Raw genomic sequence first — 16,457 nt, 5'->3', positions numbered from 1 at the left:
GCAGGCACCCTTGCATGCATACATATCAACCTTTATTTGTTTATGAGCTCAAATACAATCTTTATAGTGTCTGACTATTGCAGGAGCCAAATGCGACAGTGAGGGGAACAGAAACACAACATGCCCTGACTACAGAGACACATCTCTGTATTATTTACTGTCCTCTGATGCAGGTCACTTTTGTCCTTTGCAGCATGGCCATCTTGTCAGCAGCAGGCTTCGCCATCCTGTTCCTCAACATTCTCAGCCAATGGCAGCTCCCCTTCTGCTCACGTTCCACACAAGTGGCGGACTGACCATCACCATGGTGACTTGGCAGTCATTTTCACAGCATGATGTTTGCTCAGATGCGATGTCCCCCCAGATGTCCCCCTACCCCCACTCTGTGATAATTATAAGCAAAATCAGCAGTGCTCTCACAGCACTGGAGCAACAGTTCATTTCAATTCTTTATTTATGCAAAATCACTCCAAAGGCTCCTGATTGTTGTCTTTCATCCTTCTTGCCTGGAGAGAGCATGTAGCCATCATCTTCCTCTTGACTGTTGGTTGTAGCACTAATTACACCATTTAAAGGTGCAGTGTGTAGGATTTAGTGATCTCTAGCGGTGAGGTTGCAAATTGCAACAAACAGAATACCACCCCCCCACCCCGCCACCCTCCAAGCATGAAGGAGAACCTACGGTGGCTGAGAAACTCGCAAAAAGCACCAAAGCTCTCTCTAGACCCAATGTTTGGTTTGTCCATTCTGGGCTACTGTAGAAACATGGCAGTGCAACATGGTGGGCTCTGTGAAAGGGGATCTGCTCTCTATGTAAGTATAAAGGGCTCATTCTAAGGTAACAAAAACACATTGCTGTGTATGGGTGCACCATATATTTGAAAATAGCAGTGAGCTTAATGAGATAGTATAGTTATCCCTGTGGTCTGAGACTGTTGTCAGAGGTTGTATAATGTCTATAAGTTGTGAGTCAAAGAGTGTTGCCCTTGTTCACTTCTCAGAGTGTTTCTTTTACAATTTACAATAAAAAGCAAAGATTGGAGAAAGTTTTTTTTTTAATTACATAATTTGTGATTGTGACATATTTCATTTCAGGTAAACTCATTGTGCTTTACATTTAGGTGTATAAAGCAACAAGTGGGATGGGATACCAATTCCAAAACTCAGGGTACCTGCTGCTACAAGTGATCTCCTATGATTTCTGAACTTAAACATGGTAATAAAAACGATTTTGTTAAGACTATGTTTCAGAACACCTCACCATCAAAAAATGCCAAAATTGACCAATGTCACTGTGAGCACTTCCAGGTTTACAGTAAATGTTTACCATTGCCTTCACATTAAAATGCATTTCTTGTGAAACACAGTGATATTAAATCACCAAGTAAAGAAACAGCAAAAAGCTGTGTTTAACATGGATCGGTCACTTATGGCCAATACTTGATCTGCTTGATAAGGTTAGTATCAGTGTACTTCAGATTGGTGCATCCCTCTTTGCTTGAGTGGGCCTGCCCCCATGGTTGGAACCACTGGGCTAGGACAAAACATTTTTATAGTGTTGTCTTTATTGGTGTAGATCTCATGATCAGCTGGTCGCCCCTTTCTGTGGTCAAAAATAATGGCATAGTGATTTTAAAATCTATTGTTAATAGTTGTTTATTATTCAGAGGGAGGAAAATGGTCTTTGGGGAAATTTCACAAATGCTCCTTTACCTGTCAGACTCTGGAGGGATGTGTCGGTATCTGTGTTTGATTGATAGCAGCTGGCAGGCTACAGCAAACTTGCACGGTAGCCTACATGTCATAGGCAGAAAATGTGTTATTAGCAGGGGTATTCAAGAGTAAGGACCACATCAGCATCTAAACATACTAAGGTGACATTTGCAGGTATGTTTATGCTGTTTAATGTGCAAGCTGAGCAACTAGCCTGCAAACTGATGTTAGCAGTGCACTTTTCTCGGGTGAATGTTTGTTTGGTGGCTTATTTATTCATGTTTATAAGTTCAGTAAGAAGGAAACTTTATCAGGAAAGCTACTGTGGGTTGTTGTTTGTTCTTGTGGGCTCTTGTGTAGCCAGCTGCTGTCTGGCTCAGTCTGGCTCAGTGTGACTTTCTGCTCTGCTCTATGATATGTAGAATGCTGACATTACTGCTTTATGCAAATATAGTTTAAACTGAGGCAGTTGAACAAGTTGAGAAACAAGTTGTCCATCCATATAGGCCAAGAACTAAGGTACTGACTAGTTACTGGTGAATGCAATCAAGCTCCAGTCAGACGATCCATCAATCCCTTACACTCAGCACTTAGTCCTCTTCCCCCCCTTTTTATTCAAAGTATTTGGGTAATGGTGTTGTTCCCTCCTTTTCTTTTATTATTTTGGTATATTTCATCATGAAATAAAGGGACAGGTTGACACATGCACTTTACTGCACTGAAAAGCCCACTGAGATAGTCTGTGTGCATACTAACTTCCACACCAAGTGCTCAAGCTGTAAATACTGATAATTACACCTTGACGTGGACAGGTAGTCCACGCCTTTACTTGAAGAGTTTACCAGCTTTTATGTAAACAGTGTCATGGGTCTTGTCAATCAGATGCATTTGTCATGAAAACAAAAAATATAGAATATACATGTCTACCTTTTGGGTGCTGACTTTTTCTCAAAGTAGAACTCAAGAAAAGCAATTTACAGAGTGAATTATTCACAAAAAACATGCACTTCAGTTTCAGGTAAACTAAGTTGTACCACATCAGACACCCGAACAAGTCTGAGCTGTGATCCCTGTAGGAGACTTCTTACATTTCAACTCTAAGTCTACAATCACAGTAACTGCACTTGTTCTGCCAGGGTTTAATTGTGACTCTTTTGGACATGCTGTGGTACTATTTTCAAAATAATTATTCACCACATAGCTACAAGAACTTAAAAGGATAAAAAGGTTTTGCTGCTGTCTTAGCCTATCACGTCATTGCATCTTTACTCTGAATGGAGCCTGAAGGAGAGAGATTAATGTGTGTAGCCCTCATTCTCCACCCACATGTTGGTGAATTGTGAATATTGATTTCCTGTTTTTGTATGTTTTTTGCTCTTTTGCTAAGTGGCCACAGACTATTAGTGTGATCACTCAGGCTTCGGTGCTCTGGTGTACTTTTAATCGCAGCCACTTGGCTCACAAATGATAAACCCATGGTGTAAGATATTTTGAGATTTTTACCTGATTTAGCACAGATATGAGGTTACCAGTCATCTGAGATAAGAGAGCTATGCCTCAGAAGTAGGACTAATACCATATGCTTTTCACTCAGAATTTGCAGCCACATGAGGACTAAATCTTGTCAGAATCCAGTGAGACTATGGTGTGAGAAACTCTGAAGGAAACCCTAATGTCAAACCAATAAAATGGAAAATCTAGACTAAAACCAAAGTATCCTGTACTTCTCTTACTCTGTCCTTGTTCAGTCTCCTCTCCTATCTTTCCCTTTCTCTCTCAGTGTTAAGTGCTGTGATGATTGATGGTCCAGTAAGAGCTGCGCTGTAGCTTTATTGCTGCGCTCTGCTGGATCTTAGCTAAGCTAGTCTGCATCCGCTGCAGCAGTAGGGTGACTCTGCAGGATTGGCCTGATCTGTATACATAGTGAAAACCTAAAGTCACTGTTTGTGCTCCACTCTAAACAGTATTTTCAGCCTGGGTTTAGAGAGGACAGATCTGATGAATGTGTAAGTATATGCTTTATTCTTCTCCAGCAATATCTTGCTTCACATTAATGCACGTTCATTGTTGGAACAGATGCATGTTCAGCTTAACTGGAGCAATAAGGGCTTGAGGGAGAGTTTAGCTGCTAATTATGTTGACGTCCAGTCTGCTCTTGTTTATGTTTTCAATTAAAAGTATAACCGCTTTGCTGGCTTTTACACATATTGGCAGATCAGTAACTGCCATTCCACAGCTCAGACAGCCTTCACCACAGCGTCTAAATGTACCAGCATGCATTGCATATGAACTGCTCAACAGAAACACGTGGTTCAGCACTTCAGTGTGTGGATTGAGTGTGTTAACATGCTGTTGGCATGAGTTCTCTATCATGTCTGCCTCCTGAAAACCAGTGTTCTTGTTTGCTTGACAAATTTCACAAAAACTGAATTGTGGCTAGTTTTGGGTAGTTGGGAAGGGTCAACAAATTCTCTATATTAAAGGACAGGTACACAATTTTTCAAGTCTGTCTTAATACAACAGTCAGGTGCCCAAATTTACACTGAGGTTTTCTTAGCCCCCATCACTTTGTCAATTCCATTGTAAGAGGATTATTAAGGGATCTTCTAAAAGCTAGTATGAAGAGGAGGAATGATTATGGCAAGAAAAAACTATTTCAATGTTCACTTGGGCACCTGACTATTGTTTTAAGACAGACTTGAAAAATTGTGAACCTGTCCTTTAACTCTGCTAACTAATATTAGCAGCAAGGTTATCTATGTCTCTCCTGTTCACAGAAAGGAGCCCATAGTTAAAATCAATCAATATAGTGACTTAGTTTCAGCTGGCACTTTGGACAATTGATGATTGATGTTATGTTTCACAATCATATCAGAGTTTCTTCTGGCACAAAGCTAATTTGAGTGAAAAAGAGGAGTAATAAAAAATCCATGATCATATATACATCTGAATTGCAACAACAGAAACATTTGGCTAGAAATGTAAAACTGGCTGAATTCCATTTTCTCTCAACATAATGAGAAAGTGTTGTTAATTAACATATTTGGCAAGTTGCAAAAATGTTGTTTCTGAACTAGTCTAAGTGAAATGTTCACAGACAACGTACATAGTTCTTTTTTTCCCAACAAAATATCCGATCTTGCAGTACAATATCCGCTAGAAGAAACTACAGCAATATTAAAGTTTTTATTGTTATGTTTAGGCACTGGCAGCACTCAGTTAAGGTTAAGAAAAGATCATGGTCTTGGTTAAATAGAGAGAAAAGTCTGCAGTGACTTGAAGCACAACATTTTTATTCACATTTAAGCCACATCACGGTCTTTCACTAACCTGAACCAAAGTGCTTTTGTTGCCTAAACCTGACACAAGCGCGGGACTCAGGACGTGAACCGGGTCTGTGGTATCAGAGTCCTGCATCTTGTACGCTCCCCATTCACCCAGACCTCCTCCCTGCAACTGCAGAGAGATATATATAGTTTTGCTCATAAGTTGACATACCCTGGTAGAATTTGTGAGATATTGTCCATTCTTCGGAAAATATGACTGATCATGCTGAAAACTTTTGTTTTATTTCGGGATAGTGGTCAGGTGAAGCCATTTATTTGCCAGAAAAAAGCTGTTACTGTGCCAATGCCACAAAACAGCCCGCTCACAATATGCCAAACAGCACCTAGACAAGCCTCAAAACTTCTGGAACAAAGTTATTTGGAGTGATGAGACCAAAATTGAGTTTTATGGTCACAACTATAGACACTATGAATGGTAAACATCTTGCAGATTCTGCCAGGGTATGTAAACTTATGAGCACAACTGCAAATGTAACTTCATTCATTCCACAAAACATTACCTGTGAACATAATCCAAGCAGCGATTTGTCCAGGCAACATAATTGGGAGAAGAGTTTAGTTGTATATGAACATAATTTCTAGGAGACAGGGTTGGTATTGGACACAATAGGACTTTTTTTTACAGAAGACATTTTGATTGGTTTGACAGGTTTAAATAATACAATCAATGATGCGTGAATTCTACATAGCCCAGGAAGTCCTGAGAGATTTTTTTTAATCTTGTGTGCACTAGATACAAAAAATACAATCTAAATCCAGAATAAATCCAGAAGAATTACACTTTGCTAAATTGTGCATTTTCCACATTTTGCATTGGCTGATCCACTCCATTCATTACTTCTCACCACCAAGAGAGAAGATATCTGCATTGCCTGTAGAAGACATTATCATTTAAATTAAAGCTGCAAGCAGCGATGAACGGGCCCTCGTGCCTCCGCGCACGTCAGGCCACGGCGCAATCGAGGGGCTTCTGTCACGGGCATGTAGATGTCTTCTGACCCGGTCTGTTTTCAGACAGGGCAAGAAGGAGATAACCATCACTTCCTTTGTGCACTATTTTGCCCGCTGCTGGGGCTGAGATCAAAACATGTATCAAACATGTAAAGTTTGGTGCAGACTGGATAAAGTCATAGCAACTACCTGTGTCATGGCGAAACATCAAATTGCAACGGTGTGAGGATGAGAATTTTCTGCAGGGTGAGACATGTCTGTCTTGCTCTCACCTGTGGCATCAAAATTATGTAAGTTTTGGGCCCATTCACTTGAATTTCAATTAGTAAACTGAAAACTCTTGATGAGTTTGTATGTAAAATAAATTAATTTCCTAATTTTCATCAAGTCTATTTTTAGAAAGGTAAAGACTTTAAATCCACATGACCTAGTCAGAGTTTGATTGAAATGTGTATTGTCAGGTGTGTAGAGACAATAAGTAACTGCAGCTGGACACAGAAAAATACTCGTATATTTGAATGGAGACTGTGAGCGAACCCACACTTTTTTGATCATTTACTGCTTCCACATAGTTTTGGATACAAACTTCATTTGAACTTTAAATGAGTCCGCTGAACCTCCTGAGTCCGCCAAACTTCCTGGTAATTAACAAAGAACCCAATGTCATGATAACCAATGTGCATGTCGTTGTATATGCTACATATGTGGTTCTTCAGTCTATCCACGTTTCATAGTTTTCTAAAACACTATGGTTAAATAGAAACATTTTTCAACCACACAGTATCTCATAATCACAGTTGATGCAGCTTTTGTCTGTAACATGGTGACCTCAGTGTTTAATATGACACAGAAGAGTCTGATGTGTCTGGCTTTCTTCCTGCAGAGTTGCTGTGGACTACAGGGACCAAACGTGGCTACATAACAATATGAATAACAAACAAACATGATCACCAACAAAATATTTTGTATTCTTACAAGAGGTTCCAAAAGCTTTTCCATTGTTTTAATGATCTCATTTCACTTAAACTATTCACACACAACATATGATTTTATCAAAGTAAACAGGTACAATCTTTTTGAAAGAAAATGTCAGTTAGTGAGTTAGTGGAACCATCATAGTCAACTACACAATCAAAATGTTCACCTCATCTTGTGTCTGCACAGCTGTGAGTATTTATAGCACTTATAGTACCACATAAGGTGGGTTACACTGATGTGTTTCCCAAGCAGCATGCTAATCAGAAGCTGCTGACTGTGCAGTATATCCAGATAAGAGAATGAGTCATCGTCATCTTGTCAGAAGGAAAGACTGTGCCCTAGAGAGAGATGCACTGCTTCATTCAGCCCACAGATCTATTATTTAAATCAGATGAAAGTGTTTCAACTTATGGAGTTTGGAACACTGAGTACAGGAAATGTAGCTTGCTGGCAGGACCAGCTTCCTTAGCTAACTGTTGTCAGATGAGGAGAACACAAAATGGATCTCACTAATTAGAATTTTTGTGTGAGCAAATAAAGACATCATACAGTATAGAGTCCAAAATTTCCATCCCTGACATTACATTTGTTACCTTTACAAAATCATGCTGGTGAATGAAAATTTTGTTGGCGTATATATAGATTTATATATCTTGTTGGCGTCTCCACTGGTTGGCTAGCAACCTCATATTTAGACCACAGGAAGTCACTGCACCTGGCCAAGAAACATTTTTACATTGCTGTTTGTGTACAGATTAAACAAACAAGATGTAACATGTTAATTAGTAAAATTTAGAGGTGCTGGTAGGCAGGTTTTGGACAGAGCCAGGCTAGCTGTTTGCCCTTGCTTCCTGTCTTTATGCTAAGCCAGGCTAATTAAAGCTGGCTAATCACCTGCTAAACAATTTTCTCTTCTAATGCTCAGTAAGAAAGCGAATAAGTGTATTTCTGAAAATGTCAAACTATTCCTTTAACACCTCCTATAAATATTTAAAGGTGGAATGTGTAGAATTTAGTGGCATCTACCGGAACAGACTTGGCAGAAATGGAATATAATATTAATAAGTGTGTTTTAATAAGTTTATAATCCCATGAAAATAAGAATCATTGTGTTTTTGTTACCCTAGAATGAGCCCTTTATAGCTACATAGGGAGCAGGTCCTCTTCCACAGAGCCTGCCATGTTGCACCGCCATGTTTTTACATTAGTCCAGAACGGACAAACCAGACACTGACTCTAGAGAGGGAGTATCGCATTTTCACATTTTTCGCGAGTTTCATGGCCACCATAGGTTCTCCTACACACTTGAAACAGGAGGGTGGGGGGAGGGACAATCAGTTGGTTGCAATCTGCAATCTCACCACTAGATGCCACTAAATCCTATACACTGGTCCTTTAAATACAGTTGAATTAAAAATGATATGTCCTTTAAAAATCAAACAAAAACTCTCCCTTGTCATCTGAAATATTGTCACTAAAATTTAAAAAGCAATTTGTTAGACCACCTATTACTAGAAAAACCAACAAGTAATGCATCGTCTTACCTAACAGCCCTGCTTATTAGGTTTATTAAAATGGAATAGTACAGTTTTACAGTTGACATTTCAGACTGGTCAACTAGGTACACGATGACAGGTCGCTGATGTACAACTCACCACAGCACCCTGACGCAGCATAATGTTCACCTCTGCATGACATAACAAGGTCACAGTGGGACAGACAATACACATAGTAGGTTAAAAAGTTAGCATTTATCCATGATCCAGTTTCCAAACACCAGACAGGGAAAGTGTTGCAAAGGACAGGAGGAACTTTGGATACCAACACACACTCACTGTTGAATGGGTCTGCTGGATTAATAGCAGTGACTCAGTGTTGTGGATCCCGGGGCTGTCTAACAGTCTGTAAACCTCTGCTTGCCTGCAACTGCTTGTTCGTCAGACAGGACTGCACAGTTTATTCGAGGAGACTCGTGAGTGTAGCTGGCGTGAGTCACACTTTCCCAAACACACATACACACCCCCTCCTTTCCCCATTCTGCTCTCCATATGGGGTGCAAGTGGTGAGTTGCATTACCACTACAGTCTGTCCGGGAGAGGAGCTTTATTTTCCCTTTGTTTCTCTGCCTTTTCTTGTTTTCGTCTCATCTGAATACAAGCAGTATTTGGTTCAACTCTTTGCCACTGGTTATATGGAAGAATGTACATGTCCAATACACATGTGCACACACATTCTGCAGAACATTTGTTTTAGACATACAGAGATCAGTCAAGGTCGCAACATCCTGGGTATCAAGGACACAATGTCTTTCATAAGAGAAACTGCAGCATTTCCTCTGCTGCAGACACAGAGGGGGGTGAACAATGGCCGTTTGTGTGTGTGCACACTTCACAAAATGGTACTGTCCATCTACTTTCAAACTAACATCCCTTCTTCATCTAGTCCTCCTCTCTTTCTCACCTTTCCAATGTCCCTGACATGTGCAGCCTCCTCCTCTCATCTCATTTACTTTCATCTCTCTATCTCCCTTCTTCCACCCCTATCTCTTCCCTACCTGCTCTGTGTTTCCGTCTTGTCAGCACAGAAGCTGCTCGCGTGTCTACCTCACACAGGCTGTCTGTGGCCGGGGATGGTGTTACATAACAGGCCTAACTTAATAAATCCTGTATGATGTGCTGTGCTGTAGTTTGATCTATTGTGACAGCGGCCAGAGCTGGAGAACATGCTGCCTTCCTGGGCCTATATGTCACACTGTGTGGTGTAAAATTGTAAAATTGCCTTTTATGATGTTTTAAAAAACTAAATAATATGATTACTATATTATAAAGTATACTATAGATACTCTGTGTTCTAAGGCCTGGTAATGTGATTTGTACATTTAAAGGACTGGAATTGTGGAAAACAAGAAAAATGAGCTTTGGGATGGATTAGGGTGATGGTGGGCCCTCATCAGAAAGTCAGAGTTTACATTTCAGCCGGATGACGAGCAAAACAGGACACTGGAAGTGTTGCTAGTGGTTCAACAGCTAAAAAATCTTTACAGCCTCCTAGACGATGGAAGTTTGCATCAGGAATGGCTGAAATTCATTTTTGGAAACAGTTTTCCCTTCATTATCAGCGAGTGGTTGTGGTTAGCCGACTGTCTGCATAATAAGACTTAGTATGCCGCAGGATTTTCTACTTTTTCATCTTCAATATTTGGATGGAGTTTTAAAACAAGCGCACTCAGCTAAAGGAATATATCTGTGCTAAAGTTAAGCTAACAACCTCTGGCTATGTTTGAAAAAATGATTTTTACTTTGTGAGGAAACTTAGACAGGATCTTACCGTTCTGAAACATCCTTTTTAAATCTCAACTGTACAACATCAGGTTCTTCCCCTTCATTCAGGATCAGATTCTGGTTCATAGACCACTACATACTGTCTTACGTCTCCAGCTGCAGCCATTACTCCAGGTAAAAATGTGGTGTAAGGGAACTTGCATTATTCATTAGGTCTTTTTCCAATTGGCTGGGGGTAAAGGTGGGGGCCAGACCTCCAGCCAATCGGAGTAGGTGTTCATTAAAGAGGTACTGCACACTAAAACTTGTTTTTTGAGCTGTAAACTAAATTATATGACTGTACTGTGATGAAACACATCAATTCTGGTGTTTAATATTGACATTGACACCAAATTTATAAAAATTGGCATCTCATGGGTTGAAAATGACTCAACCTGTCATCTGCTGTTTAAACTGAGCCCTGAAAAGGTGGGACCAATGCTGATGTAGAGTCAACCGTTTGGGAGAAATTTATATAAATGGTAGAATGACAACATCCACCTCCCCCAGCCCGCCTGCACTAATTTTATAAATATATGCTGATTGAGAGAGACAGTTTTAGCTTCAGGCGCTAATGGCAGTGCTGGCCTGCTGGAAGAAATCTCTCTGTATGCAATTGTCCACAGGAGGAAGAGCTGCTGGCAGCCACAAAAAAACAGAAATCCTCCTCGCATCTCACCCTGCAGTTCTTCAACTCTCTGACTGTCTGTTTTTGCAGTTATCAGCTGGCAAAAGCAGAGCAGAGCTGCAGAGCTGCAGGCGGACAGGTTCAGTAATGGCTCCAGTTACACCACAATTTAACGTTTAAAAAAAAGATGTTACCAACTGATATTGGTAGAACCAGACAGCTGGAGAGTTGTAGAGCTACAGGACGAAATGCGAAATGATTTCTGGCTCGTTTCAATGTCGTTGTACTATTTGTCTTCCTCTCATTATTATTGTGTCACTGAGCCTCACAGCCACGTTACCCCTCCCCTTTCTCCCCCCCCTTCCCCTCAGCCCCTCCCTGCCTCCCTCTCAGCCCCTTGCTCTCTTTTTTTAGCATTTTTTATGCAGTGGGTGGAGTTAGGCTCAGACCTGGGGATGCAGTTACTCTTTAATAATATTAATTAATATTAATATTGTGCGTTAAAGACATGACTGTGATTTTATTGTCCTTTGATGCATGCATTTCATACATATGTGTGCCCATGTCAAAGGTATTCATTTGTTTTCTTGTTGATTTATTCTTTAATCATTTTCATGAAAATGTCATATTCCCTGTAGCTCAGATCTAGACAGCTCCACTGACACTGAGGATGCAGAGTTTCAGTGCAGCAGCAAATCACATTACATCAACTTATTTCTTAGCTGATTAAGCAGATTGATAATTGATTGTTTTCTTTGCCAAGACACAAATGAAATAGGATTTTGAGGCATCAGGCTGTTAATTCTGGATATAATTACGTAGTAAATACAGAAGCTAAACAAGGTGTGTCCGTGTGTGTGTGTGCATCTTGATATATGAGGTTTGTACTATATATTTTCTTAAAATGTCAAAATGGAGTCATTGTAACAATGTCAGCAGAGTGTGACTGGGTGACACTGTCTGCACAGATCTGCACCCAATAATAACAATGGATGAGGGTGCAGAAAGTTGATCATCTGTCCTGATAGTAACACTGATCTGAGGTTAATTCTGTCTGAGCTATAACTACTCCAAGATTATTTGGATTGTTCATAGTGACTAAAGTGTGTATGTTATTCAATAATAATGATAGAGCTGCAACCTTTAATCAATTAATTGATTAGTCAAAAAAAGTAAAATTTCTCTGATTCCAGCCTCTTAAATGTGAATACTTTGTAGTTTCATTAGTCCTGAATGACAGTAAACTGAACATCTTTGAGTTGTGGACTGTTGGTCAGGACAAAACAAGACATTTTAGTTGCATTTTGGCCTTTGGGAAACAGTGGTCGACATTTGACACTATTTTCTGACATTTTATAGCCCAAACAACAAATTGATTGATTGAAAACATAATCAACAGATTAATGGATAATGAAAATAATCATGAGTTGCAGCCCAAAATAATAATAATACACTTTATTTATATAGCACAATTCATTCAGAAAATGTAAGACAAATATATCATATCATATCATATCAAAGCAACTATGATAAAACAATAAAAACAAGGATAAATAAAATAGGATAAAATTAAATTAAAAGAGGATAAGACCAGATAAAATGACCTTTAGGTAAAAACAAAGCAATGGTAAAAACACCTAGGACCCTGGAAAACCTCAGAACCAAATTTCTGAGGCGTTTCAAAAATTAAGCAAATTGTTTTATTTTTATATTATTTGCATGTTGAAAAATTGCTGAGGAGCAGCACAGAAAATGTGTGAACAGCTTTATCTACAGGCTCTTTTTTTCAGTATTCCATCTCACACGCGACTGATGGAACAGATACGCTTCTATTTTAATCAGTACAGCTGTCTACACATGCTGTGTAGAGACTCACGATTCACATGTGTTTAATGTGCACAGCTAGAGTCCAAAGCATATGTTTGCCCCTCAAGTCTATTTTCTTCCATTTTATGCCTCCTGTGTAAGCACACATGGAGGACTGAAGCTGCTATTGCTGCCCTGCTAATGTGCTGCTTTTGCTACGCAGTCTGTGTAGACTTAATGATGCATTACAAAGAACAGGCAGCTCATGTATTTTGACTCAAACACACACTACTGCTAAGATTTTGTTCTACTACATAGCTACCCTTGAACGAACGGTCAAATGTGATTTTACATGATATTTGACAGCTTTAGTTACTTTTCAGATGAAGATTTGACACACTGGATAATATAAGCTTTTAAAATACAACACACTATTAAAGATGAAACTAGCTCCACTTCCAGCAGCTACAACAGTAAATTGCTGCTTCTACACTGATGCCTCAGTATTAATAATTTAATGATGTCATATATAATAATATATCAGTCAAAGGGACCAAACCACCACAAATATTTTAAGCACATCAAGCTGATAACCCAGAGAAAAATCTTTTGCTCATGATGGTCTTTTCTTTGACTCTTGAGAAAGTAGTAAGATCTCCATTGTATATCTTTTTGAGATCACTTCAATCTGATTTGGTTTCATTTGGTTCATGTTTTTTTTTTTTTTTTTTTTTATCATCAAACACTGTTGATATTTATTACCTGACAAAACGGACTTTTTACATATTACTGAGGTCTTCTGCTAAATTATCTAGGAAACAACATGTTTATTCACTTTGCATGGAGCTGAAATTAATTTCGACTTATGTTAAATGTTTGCAGAATGAGTTAGTGTCTGTTCATGAGAAATCATAAATGATCTTTTAGAAGTGGTAGAAGTTTACCGGTAAGCTTGGCTCCATTAACGTTACAATTAACAATATGTTAACAGAGGTTTTCCCTCAACAGCAGGAAACAGTTGAAGACTTTATCTGATGACTTTAACCTACATTTAACCGATAAAAATGTTTACAGTTACATACATTTTGAATGCAGAAATTTTACTTGAATAAAACAATATGACACTTAACGTCACAAACTGAACTGGCTGACAGGACAATAATCTTCACTTAGCATAGTGCTAACAACATATTAATACAATGGGAAATCCCATAGAAAAATGGCAAAGCTAACAGAGTTAGCGTTGCACTATTTAACTTAAGACAATTAAGATGTGTATACAAAACGCTCTTTGAGAACCCCTAACAACTTTTAAGATGTAACAGGAGCGTTACCAAATAAAAAACATAACAAAGGAGCCTTGCATTAAGACATTACGAGCATAACGTGCGGTGCTAAGCTAAAAGAAAGATAGCTCACTGCAGTTTCTTCTGCAGTTGCTTCACTTCCGGTGGAGTTATTGAGCAGAAATACGGACAGCGCCACTCTGCCATTGCAACTATATTGTGGTTGGAGGGGGTATTATCCTAAAATCCTGTTAGCAGGACTCAAGTACTGTGATGCTACCCATGGCATCTAGCGCAGCCCCCTCTTTTGCTGAGTAAAACACAGATGAGTTATATGTGGTTGTCTCTGCTGAGGTCACTATGAGAAAACTGAGATATATTTGAGAAGAATCATGAGATCCTAGGAGTCATAGCTGAGTTTTCTTTGAGCTCTCTCTCTGATCTCATGGTCCCATGTTCAGGAGACTTAAATTAGACTTTAGATCATTTAGAGGTCTCTTGTTTTGATCAGAGTAAGACATAAATGAGATTTTATGTGGTTGTTTCTCCTGAGTTGAATTTGAGAAGTAGGAGAAAAAGCATTTGGTCTGCTTAGTCTTAAAAATAGCTCATTTGTGTCTAGGATAAATGACAGAAACAACTATGAGATCTCTTCTTGGATTTTGCTTTCCTATGGGAATACTTATGTACCTTTAGTAGGATTCTTCATGCAGAACTTTTACTTGTAATGGAATACTTTTACATTGCTGTATTGGTACTGAATACTTCTTCTACCACTGTATGTTTTACAGGAAAAGAGAAATTTTGATTGAAATTTTGATTTGAAAAAAAACAATTCAAAAATTAATTTTGGACACATATTTAGCATGTAATGAGATAAATTAATTTCTACAGGGACTGAGGATTCAATCTTCTTGTTTTGTGTGTGTGTGTTGTTGTTGTTGTTGTTGTTGTTCCAATCAAAGTAGTAATGCTAAAAACTAAACATTGCAATGACAGAGAGTACAGGAACACTGCTAGATGAATTAAAGTAGAGCTCAGGTTATACAGTAGGTAGACTTATGGTGTTAGCAAGATTTAAATGAATAACCTGTAATTTGATATTGAAGTGATGCAGAAGATAAGAATACAATGCTTTATTTCCAGTAATGACGTATGTCCTCATTCACTGACTGGCTGAGTTTTAGCATTGGCCTGTAGTGAAAGAGAGATGAGGTTGGCAGGGAAACAACACAGCGTGTAGAGCTATCACAGCACGAAGGTGACTTACAGCAGGTGCCTTGCATTTACACACACACAGATAGACACACAAACCATACAAATCTGGCACCCAAGAGCCCACTAAGTTGTGTGTGTGATGTATTATTGATTGAGCACTATCCCCTTCTTTTACCCCTCCATGTGCATCTCTTTCTCTAAGCCTGATACAATAGATACTTGCAGATGTTGTTGTTGTTGTTTATTAGCATACTCCATGAATGCCATACATGGCACAAATCCCTTGACATTTTTGCATTTGCCTTTTCCAGCAATATAATGCCAGTTTGAGCTTTGCCAGGTGACAGTCACTGACAGGGGTAATGATTAAATGTTTATGGGATTGCAGGCAGGCTGTGCTCCATCCTCTTCTTTCCACATCCACACAGCCACATGTATGTTTGAATACCATGAATCCTTGTGTAGAAGCCAGTATTAAAATAAAAGATGGTTATTAATAAAGGCTGTGTAAAAAAAAAGCATTGGCGGGTGTGGAATTACCTGTAGCCTACTACAACAACATGGTAAATTTAATATAATGGCCATTTCCATCAGAACAGACTCATGTTATACTCACCACTCTGGTGCTCCTAGTGGATGTTGTGATACTCTAATTCCAATCTTTTTTTTTTCATTTCTGGGAATCTGCTGGGAACAGAGGAATTTAGAAATTAAAGCTGCAAGCAGCATTGAACGGGCCCTTGCGCCTCCGTGCATGTCGTGCCGCGGTGCAATCGAAGGGCTTCTGTCACAGGCATGTAGATGTCTTCAGACCCAAGCTGTTTTCAGACAGTGCAAGAAGGAGATAAACATCACTTCTTTTGTCCACTATTTTGCCCTTTGCTGCAATTTCGTAGGGGGTTAGGGTTATTCAGCCAGTTTGCATCACTGATAGAATATTGTCATGTAGACGTGTTCAGGCCGGGACTTTTGTCAAACATGTAAAGTTTGGTGCAGACTGGAGCATTTATGATAAAGTTATAGCAACTTCCTCTGTCATGGTGAAACATCAAATCTCAACAGTGCAAGGAAGAGAATTTTCTGCAGGGTGAGACATGTCTGCCTTGCTCACACCTGTGTCATCAAAATAATGCAAGTTTTTGGCCCATTCACTTGAATTTCAATTAGTAAATTGAAAACTCTTGATGAGTTTGTGTATAAAAGAAATTAA

The 16,457-nt window shown here is 39.1% G+C and overlaps 1 protein-coding gene across 3 annotated transcripts in view; it reads left to right on the top strand.

Moving 5' to 3' along the window:
- Positions 1 to 16,457, top strand: part of snphb (syntaphilin b) — a 37,971-nt gene that overhangs the window by 1,099 nt on the left and 20,415 nt on the right. Inside the window, exon 2 of one of the 3 annotated variants that reach the window (XR_006096022.1) lies at positions 194 to 1,030. The exons of the other annotated variants lie outside the window; for them this stretch is intronic. The gene's annotated coding sequence lies outside the window, so the exon portion shown is untranslated. Of the gene's footprint in view, positions 1 to 193; positions 1,031 to 16,457 lie in introns of those variants that run through there. 3 annotated transcript variants of the gene reach the window in all.

Source organism: Thunnus maccoyii, chromosome 4 (assembly GCF_910596095.1).
Source record: "Thunnus maccoyii chromosome 4, fThuMac1.1, whole genome shotgun sequence".
NCBI classification, from domain to species: domain Eukaryota; kingdom Metazoa; phylum Chordata; class Actinopteri; order Scombriformes; family Scombridae; genus Thunnus; species Thunnus maccoyii.
Note: the sequence above shows the minus strand (reverse complement) of the source record. Positions and strands in the feature narration are given on the sequence as shown.